This window comes from Gorilla gorilla, chromosome X (genome assembly GCF_029281585.2).
Source record: "Gorilla gorilla gorilla isolate KB3781 chromosome X, NHGRI_mGorGor1-v2.1_pri, whole genome shotgun sequence".
In the NCBI taxonomy this organism is placed as follows: Eukaryota; Metazoa; Chordata; class Mammalia; order Primates; family Hominidae; genus Gorilla; species Gorilla gorilla.
Genome location: NC_073247.2, coordinates 55,739,611 through 55,754,229, shown reverse-complemented (window position 1 = coordinate 55,754,229; position 14,619 = coordinate 55,739,611). Strand labels below are relative to the sequence as shown.

Sequence of the window (14,619 nt, the reverse complement as noted above, 5' to 3'; positions counted from 1 at the left end):
CACATTCACAGGTACAAGGGGTTAGAACTTCAACATATATTTTGGGGAGACACAATTCAACCCACTATAAGGAGAATATTGGTTTCCTATTACACAGTACCTGTGGATCAGGAGTGTAGGCACAAGTTAACTGGTCCTCTGTTCAGGCTCTCCCAGGCTGAAATGAAGGTATCTGCCAGGGCTATGGTTCTCATGTGAACATCAAGCCCCTCTTCCAAGCTCACATAATTTAATTCTCTTAGGTTATAGAACTGAAGTCCCTGGTTTTTGCTGTTTGTTGATCAAGGGTCAGCTGCATCTTCAAAGTCAGCAGAAGCACATCTCTCTGATGCTTTGCCTTGTTTTAAAGGCTCGCCTGATTAAGTCAGGCCCACCCAGGATAATATCTGTTTTGATTAGCTCAAAGTCAAGGGATGAGTAATATAATCACAGGAGTAATATCTTATCATAATCCCAGGTTCTAACCACACTGAAGAGGAAGGTATTATACAAGAGTGTGGGTCACTGTGGGTCATCTTAGAATTCTGCCTACCACAGGGGATATATTTATTATAAACTCAAGTAGATTTAGAATTAAAATAATAAATCTGTAAAAGAATCCATTTTGTGGCCAGGTGTGGTGGCTCACACCTGTAATCCCAGCACTTTGGGAGGCCAAGGTAGGTGGATCACCTGAGGTCAGGAATTCGAGACCAGCCTGGCCAACATGGTGAAACCCTGTATCTCCTAAAAATACAAAAATTAGCCATGCGTGGTGGCACATGCCTGTAATCCCAGCTACTCTGGAGGTTGAAGCAGGAGAATCTCTTGAACCCAGGAGGCGGAGGTTGCAGTGAGCTGAGATCGTGCCATTGCGCTCCAGCCCGGGCAAAAAGAGAGAAACTCCATCTCAAAAAAACAAAAAGAAGAATCCATTTTGTGTTTAGATATATTTGCAGTAAGGAATCTTTGCATATTTGGTATTTATGTATTTATAATGTTTCAGAACATTTGTTTAATTAAACTAAGAAGTCAGCCTTATGACAGCATCTAAAATTATAATTGTACAATGAGTACAAGCAGGTTCACTATGTTGAAATCATTCTAGTATCTTCAAGTTTATGAGAGCTTAAGGCTGAGCCCTTTTCACAGTTACTATTATAGAATCCCATGTCTGAGCTCTTCATACAGGTTGATCTTTTCTGAGTTCAAGGGATGCCATTCTTTATTTCTTTCATCTGCTTGCAGTAATCTGTAATCCTCACTGATGTTCAAGCTAACTTCCTCAGTCTTGATTAGATTCTGAATTTTTTAAGCTGTCTTCATCCGAATGTCTGGTATCTATTTCCTGGCTCTATAAGATAAATGAGTCACTATAAAGGTAATTTAATAAGACTATAACAAAAAGCCAAGCTGTATAAATGTAAAGTATTTTATTCTATCTTTCCTTGACCAACCCCACAAAGTTCCAACAAACACTTAAAGATGCCAACTGTATTAGTGTGTTTTCACACTGCAATAAAGAACTACCTGATACTGGGTAATTTATAAAGAAAAAAAGTTTTAATTGACTCACAATTCTGCATGGCTGAGGAGGCCTCAGGAAACTTACAATCATGGCGGAAGGTGAAGGGGAAGCAAAGCACATCTTACATGTTAGCAGGAGAGAGAGAGAGAATAAAAGGGGAAGTGCCACACATTTCCAAACAACCAGATCTCATGAGAACTCACTCACTATCATGAGAACAGCAAAGGAGAAGTCCACCCCCATGATTCAATCACCTCCCACCAGGCCCCTCCCCTGACATATGGTGATTACAATTCAAGAGATGAGATTTGGATGGGGACACAGAGCCAAACCATATCACCAACTATTATATAAAAACAAATGAAAAATAATTCTATACTATTGGTAATGAAGTTTAGATTTCCAAAAAGTAGAGAGAAGGCTCCACCTCCCCGAGATCCATCCAACTATTGAGTGTGGTGACCCAACTTGGCTCATTTCCGTGGGGTCAGTCAGTTAGGAGTTTCTTCTTGGCACCAGGACAGACTAGAGTGAGGCAAGTGAGGTCTCCAGGGTGCAAAGTGTAAGGCAGCACTCACTCTCAGGCATGTGCTGGAAAAGATGCCTGAACTTCTTCATAGGGTCAGAACCTGAGAATGACACCTCCATGCATTTTTCTCTCCAGGCACCTTGCTTGCCTAAGCCTATTCCCAGTCCTATTGAGCACCTGAAAATTCTTTTTAGAGTGATTCTGTTTACAAAGACTTTTCAAAAAATCAAGAAAAGGCTACTCCCATCCCTCATCTTTTGGTGAGAGTTCCTGCTGCAGCTGGCTTTTTTTTCCAGGTGAGGCCATACCTGGAGGGTTCACCTTTTAACCTAGTAATTGTCCCATCTTTCAGAGCAGCTCCACCCATTCAAACTCTCTTAGAAGTCTCACGTCTCCCATATTGAATCCATTACAAAGTCACTTAAGAATAACCTTTGCAGCATATTTACTTTTTAAGAAATCAGAAAATTCAGATCTGCAAAAAATAATAACACAAAACATCACTGTTAGTCCCTCCAGCCACAAATAACTACCCTTCACATTTTGAAGTATGATTGTTTAGCTTTTTTATGCATAGACACACTTTAGTTTTAAATTTTTAGCTGCAAATTGTGTGTTATGATTGGCAGATTAAAAAGCTAGAATACCAATCTATTTCAGGAAATGAGGCTCCAGCTTTCGGTTTCACGCAAGAGGTGCTGACTGCCGCTTTTGGGATTCAAACTGCAGCTCAGCTCTGCATCCATTCAACTCTGTGATGTGGGTGCTCATCTGGCAGGATGATCTGGGACTTATACACAAGGGCGAATATGTAAGACTCCATATGGAAAGGAAAGTCACCAAAACTGCTTCAACTTGAGCTTTCCCTATGTGAAGGTGATGCAACTGTACACAACCTAAAGATTCAAATGTCCCCACACAGCCCAAGACCTGAAAAGATGACCCCTTCAGATTCAAGAAACCTTTCATTGCTCTATTGAATGGGAGTCCCCATAACTCTGGCATGCCCTTAATTCTGCCTCCATCAAATAGACAGACTTAGTTTGCTTAAAGAGAAAATGAACACAGAACAGAAATTCCAACCACAGAAATAATAACAGCCAACGTTAACTAAGAGCTCACTATAAGTAGTCTACTAAGTGTTTTTTGTTTATAATTAACATTTCTCAAAAACTCAATGAGTAGCTACGATTCTTATCCCTATCTTACAAATGAGAAAACATGTTTAGAAAGGTCTGTGACTTGCTCAGGGTCTTGCTAGTAAGTGAAGAATAAAGAACCCTATGCCTTCTCTCTTAATACCTGCATTAAACTGCCACTCACATTTGCTTGTAGCAATTATAACTCACATCATTATTTACAACAAGAACATATAAAATACAACAACAATTATACATAACAACCATAAAAGGTAATGTTGTATCTTTTAAAACCAAATCACATGCAGAAAGTACTAGAAGTTATACAAATGAAAAAAAAATTGTGAAATACGATTCGGAAAGTTTCTAAGAACTCAAAGCGAAAATTCAAATATTTGATTCAAATCTGCTGAGGTGAGGTTTTTGCTTCCTTGAGTTGCCCATTGAGAAAACTGCATAATTCTTATTTTGGCAAGGCTTATGGGTTAAGGAACTGGTAATGTAACAAATTCTTACTGAGAGCCTCTTGCATGCCAGGAAGTTTACATGCACTCACTCTATATTTGCAGACTTTATAAATATGAGACAAAGTATTATTGTTTCAGTTTTACAGAAGAAGTCACTGAGGCTCAGAGAGGCTGATCTTGGATCTGGCACCAGTACTAGAAAAGAAGGCAGGCTTCAGACCACTTCTGTTTACTTCCAAAGTCTATAGAAGCTGTGCTCTACTCCCTTGGCCAAGGAAAGCAATTTTGAGGGTCATGACCTAGAAGCATTGGTGATGCCTATGTCTGTAGTTTTTTTTCCTCCATGAGAAAAAGCTTCATTTATGGATGTATTTGCCATCAACTTCCTACCCTTTCTCCTGTATTTCAAGGGTTTTCACAGTCTTCTTGTCCTCTCTCATTTTGTGTATTCCATATATCCGTATTCTTTTTCTGAAGTATAAACCATATATCAGCTCTCTCTGAGATAAGGACCTCTGTTTTATTGTTAAATGTGGAAGCATGATATAAAAGCAAAGCAGAGAATCTCAGTAATCAAGATTTGGGAAATTGTGGAGGGAAGGATATTCAATGTTTCCTGATGAGTACTTTAAGGCTGAGACAGGCTTTAAGAAAAGACATATAGACTCAAAGTATCAACTCAAAGACCACTTATTTATTACAAAGTGAAAGAGGAACTTTTACAATGGAAAGATCCAGAAAGTATCATCTTATCCAATGATCAAACCTTGGCCCTACCCATGATGGGGGAAACTAACATAAATTGCTTCCCAAGTGGAAGAAGCACTGATGTCACATATGTGGAAATCTTGCCCAGAATATTTTATCTAAATCAAATTAAGCAGAAACAATCATACAAATCTAGATTGTAGGACATTCTATAAGACTATTGTCCTGTAATATTTTAAAAAATTAATATTGGAGAAGAACTCTTCTATATTAAAGGAAGATAAAGAGACATGACAACTATATGCAATGTGAGATTCTTAATTGGACCCTCCATCCAAAAAATAGCTATGCAAATATTAAATAAAGGTCATTATCTAAAATAGAAATTTGAACATTGTGTTAGTACATTTTGTGTTGCTATAAAGGAACACCTAAGGCTAGGTAATTTATAAGGAAAAAAGATTTATTTGGCTTATGATGCTGGATAGCTGGAAAGCTCAAGATTGAGCATCTGCATCTGGTGAGGGTCTCATACTACTTCCACTCGTGGAGGAAGTAGAAGGGAAGCCAACGTGTGCCAAGATCACATGCCAAGAAAGGAAGCAGGAGACAGAGCAAGATAATGGCTTTGAAGGCTTTACCAATTATACCCCTGCAAAGACACCAATTTAACAACTATGTACATGATAAAAGCACCTTCATAAGAATGAAAAATCAGGAGAGCACTCATTGTACCTTGTTTTAACTTCATAGCACTGAAAGAGGTGCTGAAGAGATCACAAAAAGAGTCTGGAATCACCACCAACACCCCTTCCCCATTCCTAAGCAGTGGTGGCATAGAGAAGAGAGTGATTCCATGTGCTGGGGAGAGGGAGAGTGCAGCAATTGTGTGGCAATGAGCTCAGTGCTGTTCTGTTATTGCAGAAAGTAAAACCAGCACAAACTCAGCTGACACCTGTCCATGGAGGGAGCATTTAAACCAGTCCTAGCCAGAGGAAAATCACTGATGCCAGCTGTCAGAACTTGAGGTCCTACAGGTCTTGCCACCATGGGCTAAAGTGCTCTGGGGACCTAAACTTGAAAAGCTGTCTAGGCCACAAGGACTGCAAATCTTAGATGAGTCCTAGTACTGAACTGGGCCCAGAGCCAGTGGACTGAGGGGGCATGTGACCTCCTAAGACACAAATTGGAGCAGCTAAAGGAGTGCTGGCCTCAACCCTCCCCTAAACCCAGGCTTCAAAGCTTGTGACTCCAAAAGAGACCCCTTCCTTCTGTGTGAGGATAGGAGAGGGAAGAGTTGAGAGGCCTTTGTCTTGCACCTTGAATACCAGTTCAGCCACAATATGATAGGGCACCAATTGAGATCCATGTCATCTTTCTAGGCCCTAGTTCCTGGATGACACATCTAGACACACCCTTTGCCTTAAGGGAACCCACTAACTTGAAGGGAAGGACTCAGTCTTGAAGAATTCACCACCTGCTAACTGAAGAGCCCTTGGACCCTGAATAATCAGCAGCGATACCCAGGTAGTACAACATGGGCCTTGAGTGACACTCTGAGACTTGCTGGCATTAGGTGAAACTCAGCATATTCCCAGTTCTGGTGGCTATGGGGTAAGACTCCCTCTGCTTGAGAAAAGGGGAGGGAAAGATAAAGGGGACATTATCTTGCACCTTAAGTACCAACTCAGCCACAGTGGGTAGACCATCAAGCAGGTACTTGGGGTCTCTGATTCTAGGACTTGGCTCTTGGATGGCATTTCTGAACCTGACCTGGGCCTGAGGGGAGCCCAATGCACTGAAGGGTGATTCCTAGGCCAGGCGCAGTATTCATCATGAGCTGGATGAGGAGCCCTTGAGCCTTAAGAGAACATTAAAGGTAGTCTGGCAGTACTCTCCACAGGCCTGTGGTGGCATTGGCTGATGGGTGCAGCTCCTCTGCCTTTGGAAATGGGAAGGAAGAGTGGGAAAGACTGCATCTTGTAGTTTAAGCGTCAGCTCAGCTGCCGTACAATAGAACACCAGATAGACGTTTTAGGTTTTTGACTCTAGTCCCTGGTTACCAGATGGCACCTCTGGACCCATCCAGGATCTGATGAAACTTGCTTCCCTGAAACGAAAAACACATGCCTGGCTGGCTTTAACACCTGCTAATTATAGAGCCCCAAGGCCTTGAGAAAACATAGACAGTAGCCAGGGAGTGGTTACAGTGGGCCATGGGCGAGACCCAGTGCTATGCTGGCATCAGGTCTGACCCAGCACAGTACTAGTGATGGCGGCCACAAGTTTACCTGTGTCACTCCACCCCAGCTCCCAGTGGCTCAGAACAGAGAAACAGAATCCATTTGTTTTGTTTGGGAAAAAGTAAAGGAAGAGAACAAGAGTCTTTGCCTGGTAATTCAGAGAATTGTTTTGAAATATTTTCAAGACTATCAAGGCAGTACCTCTACAAGTCTGCAAGAACCACAATGTTATTGGACTTGGGGTGTGCCCTAAAGCAGGTAAGGCTTAGATCACAACACTGAAGTCCTTTAGAATATCTAGAAAGCTTTCCCAGGAATAATGGGGACAAAGAAGCCCAGATGGCAAAGACTACAATAAATACCTAACTCTTCAATGCAAAGACACAGATAAACATCTACAAATATCAAGACCATCCAGGAAAACATGACCTCAATAAATGAACTAAATAAGGTACCAGGGACCAATCCTGGAGAAACAGAGATATGTGGCATTTGAGACAGAGAATTTAAAATAGCTATTTTGAGGAAACTAAAAAAAAAAAAAATCAAGAAATCACACAGAAGGAATTCAGAATTCTGTTAGATAAATTCAACAAAGAGATCGAAACAAAAAGTATCAAGTAGAAATTATGGGGCTGAAAAATGCAATTGACAGAAAGGAGATGCATTGGAGTCTTTTAATAGCAAAATTGACCAAGTAGAAGAAAGAATTAGTGAGCTTGAAGACAAGCTATTTGAAAATACAGAGAAGGAAGAGAAAAAAGAAGAAAAAAGAATGAAGTATGCCTATAAGATCTAGAAAACAGCCTGAAAAGAACAAATCTAAGAGTTATTTGCCTTAAAGAGGAGGTAGAGAAAGAGATAAGTGTAGAAAGTTTATTCAAAGGAATAATAACAGAATGTCAGAAACCTAGAGAAAGATATCAATATCCAAGTAAAAGAAGGTTATAGAATACCAAGCATATTTAACCCAAACAAGACTACTTCCAGGAATTTAATAATCAAACTGTCAAAAGTCAAGCATAAAGGAAGGATCCTAAAAGGAGGAAGAGAAAAGAAATAAATCACATACAATGGAGCTCCAATACATCTGGCAGCAGGCTTTTCAGTGGAAACCTTACAGGGCAGGAGAGAGTAGCAAGACACATTTAAAGTGCTGCAGGGGGAAAAAAATTATCCTACAATTGTCCTACAATTGTATGTCCAGCAAAAATATCCTTCAAACATGAAGGAGAAATTAAAACTTTCCCAGACAAGAAAAAAAATAGCTGAAGGATTTTAACACACCCAGTCCTGCAAGAAATGCTAAAAGGAGTACTTCAGTCAGGCAGATAAGAACGTTAATGAGCAATAAGAAATTATCTGAAGGTACAGAGTTCACTGTCAATAGTAAGTGCATGGAAAAACATAGAATATTATAATACTGTAACTGTCATGTGTAAACTATTCTTAAATAGAAAGACTAAATGATGACCCAACCAAACATATGACTATAAGAACTTTTCAAGACATAAACAGTACAACAAGATATAAATAGAAACAACAAAAAGTTAAAAAAATCAGGGGGACAAAGCTAAGGTATAGAGTTTATATTAGTTTTCTTTTTCCTTTCTCATCTGTTGGTTTATGGAGACAGCATTAAGCTGTTAAAACAATGGGTTATAAAATAGTATTTGCAAGCCTCATGTTAACCTCAAACCAAAAAACATACAGCAGGCACACAAAAAATAAAAAGGAAGAAACTAAATTAATCACCAGAGAAAATCACCTTCACTAAAAGTAAGGCAGAAAGAAACAAAAGAGGAAGAAAAAGATCGCAAAGCAACCACAAAACAAATAACAAAATGGCAGGAATAAGTCTTTACTTATCGATTATAACAATGAATGTAAATGGACTAAACTCTCCAATCAAAAGACATACTGTGGGTGAATGGGTGAAAAAAAAGGTATCCAGTGATCTGATCTGTTGCCTAAAAGGAACACTTATAAAGATACACAAAGACTGAAAATAAAGCGATGGAAAAAGATATGTCACGCCAATGAAAATCGAAACAGAGCATGAATACCTATACTTACATCAGACAAAATAGATTTCAGGGCAAAAACTGTAAGAACAGGTAAAGAAGGTCACTATGTGATGATGAAGGTGTCAATTCAGCAAAAAGATATAACAATTGTAAATATATATGCATCCAGACCTGGAGCACCCAGATATATAAAGCACATATTATTAGAGTGAAAAAGAAAGATAGATACCAATATTATAACAGCTGGAGACCTCAACACCAGACTTTTTGAATTGGACAGATCTTCCAGAGAGAAAATCAACAAATAAATATTAGATGTAATCTGCACTATAGGCCAAATGAATCTAATACATATTTACAGACCATTTCATCCAACAGCTGCAGAATACATATTCTTTTCCTCATTCTTAAGGACATATCTATGTTAGCTCACAAAACAAGTCTTAACACATTCAACAAAATTGAAATAATATCAAGCATCTTCTCTGACTACAATGGAATAAAACTAGAAATCAGTAACAAGTGGAATTTTGCAAATTATACAAACACATGGAAATTAAGCAATATGCTCTGAATGACAAGTGGGTCAATGAAGAAATTAAGAAGAAAACTGAAAAATTTCTTGAAGGAAATTATAATGGAAACACAACATACCCTATGGGACACAGGCAAAAGCAATACTATCAAGGAAGCCTATTGCTATAACTGCCTCCATCAAAAAAGGAGAAAAACATCAAATAAACAACCTAATAATGCATCTTATTGAACTAGATAAGCAATAGTAAACCAAATCCAACATTAATAGAAGAAAATAAATAATAAAGATTGGAGCAGAAATAAGTAAAATTGAAATGAAGAAAACAACATAAAAAATCAATGAAACAAAAAATTGGTTTTTTGAAAAATTAAACAAAATTCACAAACCTTTACCAGACTAAGAAAAAAAAAACAAGAAAATTCAAGTAAATAAAATCAGAGATGAAAAAGGAGATATTACAACCAATACTGCAGAAATTCAAAGGATTGTTAGTGGCTACTATGAACAACTATATGCCAATAAACTGGAAAATCTAGAGGAAATAGAAAAATTCCTAGACACATTCAACCTACCATGATTGAACCATGAGGAAATCCAAGGCCTGAATAGATCATAATCAAAAGACATAATCAAAAGGCTTCCAGCAAAGAAAAGCCTAAGGCCTGATGACTTTTCACTGAAAATATTTAAAGAACTAATAACAATTCTACTCAAACTATTCCAAAAAATAGAGGAGAAGGGAATGCTTTCAAACTCATTCTGTGAGGCCAGTGTTACCATGATACCCAAACCAGACAAAGATGCATAAAAAAATAAAATTACAGGCCAATATTACTTATGAGTATTGATGTGAAAATCCTCAGCAAAATACTAGCAAGCTAAATTCAACAACACATTAAAAAGGTTATTCATCATGACCAAGTGGGATTTATCTCAGGAGTGCAAGGGTGGTTCAACATACACAAATCAATCAGTGTGATATATCAACAGAATGAAAGACAAAGATCATATGATCATTTCAATTTATACTGAAAAACATTTGATAAAGTTCAATATCCCTTCATGATAAAAACCCTCAAAAAAACTGGATATAGAAGGAACATATCTCAACATAATAAAAGCTATATATGAAAGACCCAAAGCTATTATCATACTGAATGGGGAAAAACTGAAAGCCTTTCCTGTAAGATCAGGAACATGACAAGGATGTCCACTTTCACCACTGCTGTGCAACATAGTACTGGAAGTCCTAGCTAGAGTGATCAAACAAGAGAAGGAAATAAAGGACATTCAAATTGGAAAGGAGAAAGTCAAATTATCCTTGTTTGTAGAAGATATGATCTTATATTTGGAAAAACCTAGACTCCACAAGAAAACTATTAGAAATGATACATTTGGTAAAGTTTCAGGATACAAAATCAACATACAAAAATCAGTAGCATTTTTACATGCCAACAGCAAACAATTTGAAAAAGATATTTTAAAAAGTGATCCTTTTTACTATAACTATAAATAACATAAAATACCTAGAAATTAAATTAATCAAAGAAGTGAAAGATTCCTACATTAAAAAGTATAAAACATTGATGCAAAAAATCAAAGAGGACACAAGAAAACTGGAATGATATTCCATGCTCATGTATTGGAAGACTCAATATTGTTAGAATGTCCATACTACCCAAAGGAATCTTGATTTAATGCAGTCCCTATCAAAATACCAATGACTTTCTTCACAAACAGAAAAAAAGTCCTAAAATTTATGTGGAACTACAGAAGACCTAGAATAGTCAAAGTTATCCTAAGCACAAAGAAAAAACTGGAGGAATCACGTTACCTGATTTCAAATTATAGTACAGAGCTATAGTAACCAAAGACAATCTCTTCAATAAATGGTGCTGGAAAAATTGGATATCCTTATGCAGATTAATGAAACTAGACCACTGTCTCTAACATATACAAAAATCAAGTCAAGATGGATTAAAGACTTAAATCTAAGATGTCAAACTATGAAACTACTACAAGAAAACATTGGGGAAACCCTCCAGGACTTTGGACTGGGCAAAGATATGTTGAGCAATAACCCACAGGCATAGAAAACCAAAGCAAAAATGGACAAATTGGGATCACATCAAGCCAAAAGCCTTCTGCACAGCAAAGGATATAATCAACAAAGTGAAGGAACAACCCACAGAATGGTAGAAAATATTTGCAAACTACCCATCTGACAAGGGATTGATAATCAGAATATTTATGGAGTTCAAACAACTCTATAGGTAAAACCTAATAATACAATTTAAAGGTGGGCCAAAGATTTGAATAGACATTTCTCAAAAGAAGACATACAGATGGCAATCAGGCATATGAAAAGGCACTCAACATCACTGATCATCAGAGAAATGCAGATTAAAACTACAATGAGATACCGTCTCACTCCAGTTAAAATGGCTTTTATCCAAAACACAGGCAAAAAAAATGGTGAGAATGCAGCAAAAAGGGAACCCTTGTACACTGTTGGTGGGAATGTAAATTAGTTCAACCACTATGGAGAGCAGTTTGGAGGTTCCTTAAAAAGCTAAGTATAGAGCTACCATATAATCCAGCACTCCTAGATATATATCCAAAAGAAAGGAAACCAGTATGTTGGAGAAATATCCGCACTGCCATGCTTATTGCAGCACTCTTCACAATAGACAAGATTTGGGAGCAAACTTAATGCCCATCAATAGATGAATGGATAATGAAAATGTGGCAGATATACACAATGTAGATTATTCAGCCATAAAAAGAATGAGATTCTGTCATTGGCAACAATATGGGTGGGACTGGAGTTCATTACGTTAAATGAAATGAGCCAGGCACAGAAAGACAATCATTGCATTTTCTCACTAATCTGTGGGAGCCAAAAATTAAAGCAATTGAACCCCTGGAGATAGAGAGTAGAAGGATGGCTACCAGAGGCTGAGAAGCGTAGATGGGGGATGGGGAGGGATGAGGGGTAGTTAATGGGTACAGAAAAATAGAAAAATTAATAAATCTAGTATTTGCTAAGACAATAGGGTGACTATAGTAACAAATAATTTATTTGTATGTTTTAAAATAACTGAAAGTAAATAATGGGATTGTTTCAAACACAAAAGATAAATGCTTCAAGTGATGGGTACCTTATTTGCCCTGATTTGATTATTATGCTTCACATGCCTGTATCTAAATATCTCATATAACCCATAAATATATACACCTACTATGTACCCACAAAAATTAAAAATTAAAAGTTTTAAAAAGGAGGGAGGAAGCAAGAGAGAGTGAGAGGATGTGTCAGGTTCTTGTTAACAACCAGCTCTCATTAGAACTAATAAAAGTGAGAACTCTCATCCCTCCAACCAAGGGCATTAATCCGTTCATGAGGATCCACCTCCATGACTCAAACAACTCCCATTAGGCCCCACTGCCAATATTGGTCATCAAATTTTACTCTGAGGTTTGCAGGGACAAACATACAAACTATGGCAATCGTGGACTGTATTAGTTTCCTAGGACTGCTGTAAAAAAAAAAAAAATACTGTACCACAAACTGAGTGACTTAAAATGGCAAAAATTTCTCGTCTCCCAGTTCTGGTTGGAAGAAGTCCAAAATCAAGATGTTGGCAGGGCCATGTTCTCTTCTTTGAATTCTTCCTTACCTCTTCCTAGCCTCTGGTAGTTGGCCAGCAATCCTTGACATTCCTTGGCTTGCAGCTACATCACTCCAGTCTCTGCCTCCTTGGTCAGATGGCGTTCTCCCTGTGTGTCTCTGTCTTTATGTGGCTGTCTTCTTATAAGAAAACTAGTCATATTGGATTAGGGGCCCAGTATGACCTCATCCTAACTAATTCCATCTGCAGTGATCCCGTTTCCAAATAAGGTCTCATTCTGAGGGTTAGAACTCCAACATATCTTCTTTTGGGTGGGAGTAGGAGATGCAATTCAACCCATAGCATCAACTATGTATCTATATATATAACAGAATTGTATTAATGCTAAATTTTTTGAGTCTGATAATTGTGTAGAGAGCATGTAGGAAAATGTCCTTGTTCTTAGGTAATGCCATCTGAAGTATTTGCAAGAAAAGTGATACAGTATCTCCAACTAACTTTCAGCAAATGTCACAAAATACTAACAATTGGTAAATCTAATTGAAGGTGCCTATCTAATTGTTCATTATACTGCTTTTGTAACTTTTCTGTTGATTTGTCGATCTTCCAGACAAAGTCTTGGGGATAAAGAGATACTTAAAAACCAAAGGAGGAGAAGGAGAAGACATTTGGGAAGGCTGTGGGTTCTCTCCCGTAGAACCTGTAACCCCAACTATAGCATGAGGGCCTTTGGAAAAGTGACTTTCCTCTGCACTCAGCTGCACTAGCTGCAGGAACTACTCATGTAGAATCTCCTCTATGCATTCTTCTCACAGGGCCCTTTCTGTATGTCTCTCTTATGATTTCATTTTCTGCAAGAAATCAACGCCACACAGCCCCTCATCCTCTCTCCCTCACCAACATTGTCTGAGGCTTTTGGAATGTTAGCAAAGTGTCTTCTACTCCTCCCAAGCTCAAGTGCAAATAACAGAAACTATTGCTGCAACTGGGACTTTGCTCAGTGAAAACAAGAAAAGGGTTTCAAAAATTCTGTCCTCAGCCAACTCTATTCCTGCCGAATTTTCTCAAGTGAATTCCTTGATGTAACAATAAAGATCACACAGTTACTGTTTATCTACCCTGAGTGCTTTTGAAACACGAGGACCCCCATAGCCAGGCCTTTCACATAGGCCCCAAGGCACACACTACCCACCCCAAGAGCGCAGCCTTAGGTGCTACCCTGCAAGCTGTGGCAATCATCCAGATGCTACATTCCCTGGGCATCTGACTGGGGAATCCTTTTCAAGAATGTCGCTTGAGATCTTTGACTCTTAAACTACAGAGGAGCAAAAGAAGCTTGTTTTTCACTGCTTTCTGTGCAGGTCCATGCTGAGACCTAAACGACTGTCTCTAGATATAGGAGAGGGACAGACCAAGAGTCCCTGAGCCTCGAGGTCTGAACCGGGAAAATCCTACCTCCTGTTTCTACTCCAGCTATGTAAGACCATATACAGTCTAAATCAGTGTCAAAGAGCAGTGACAAATTCAGCAGATCCTTCTCTCTGGACAAAGCTTGAAGGGAGGAGAGAGGAAAAAAAGGAAGGTTTCTTTAAAATGGTGAGGACTACCTTGTGCAAAATCTTTAACAGCAAGGGAGGCCAGCACCTGAACACAAGCCAGCAGAGCTATCCACCAAGCAATGGAAAAGTCTTATCTCATGACAAGCTGGTAAGGGGACCTGTTGGAATGTGCTTTGAGGAAATGTTGCCACCAGCCTAGCACCAAGGAACCATGCTGACTGAGCAGCTGTCAAGCCTGCCCCACTGGTACCTGGGAGCCCAGTAACCAAA

General features: G+C 38.5%; 1 long non-coding RNA gene across 1 annotated transcript in view; it reads right to left on the bottom strand.

The window, feature by feature from the left end:
- LOC115932037 (uncharacterized) overlaps positions 1 to 12,964 on the bottom strand; it is a 188,440-nt gene extending 175,476 nt beyond the window's left edge. Inside the window, exon 1 of the long non-coding RNA XR_010132609.1 lies at positions 12,839 to 12,964. This is a non-coding gene — a long non-coding RNA (uncharacterized lncRNA). The remainder of the gene's footprint in view (positions 1 to 12,838) is intronic.
- Between the last annotated feature and the right edge of the window lie 1,655 nt (positions 12,965 to 14,619).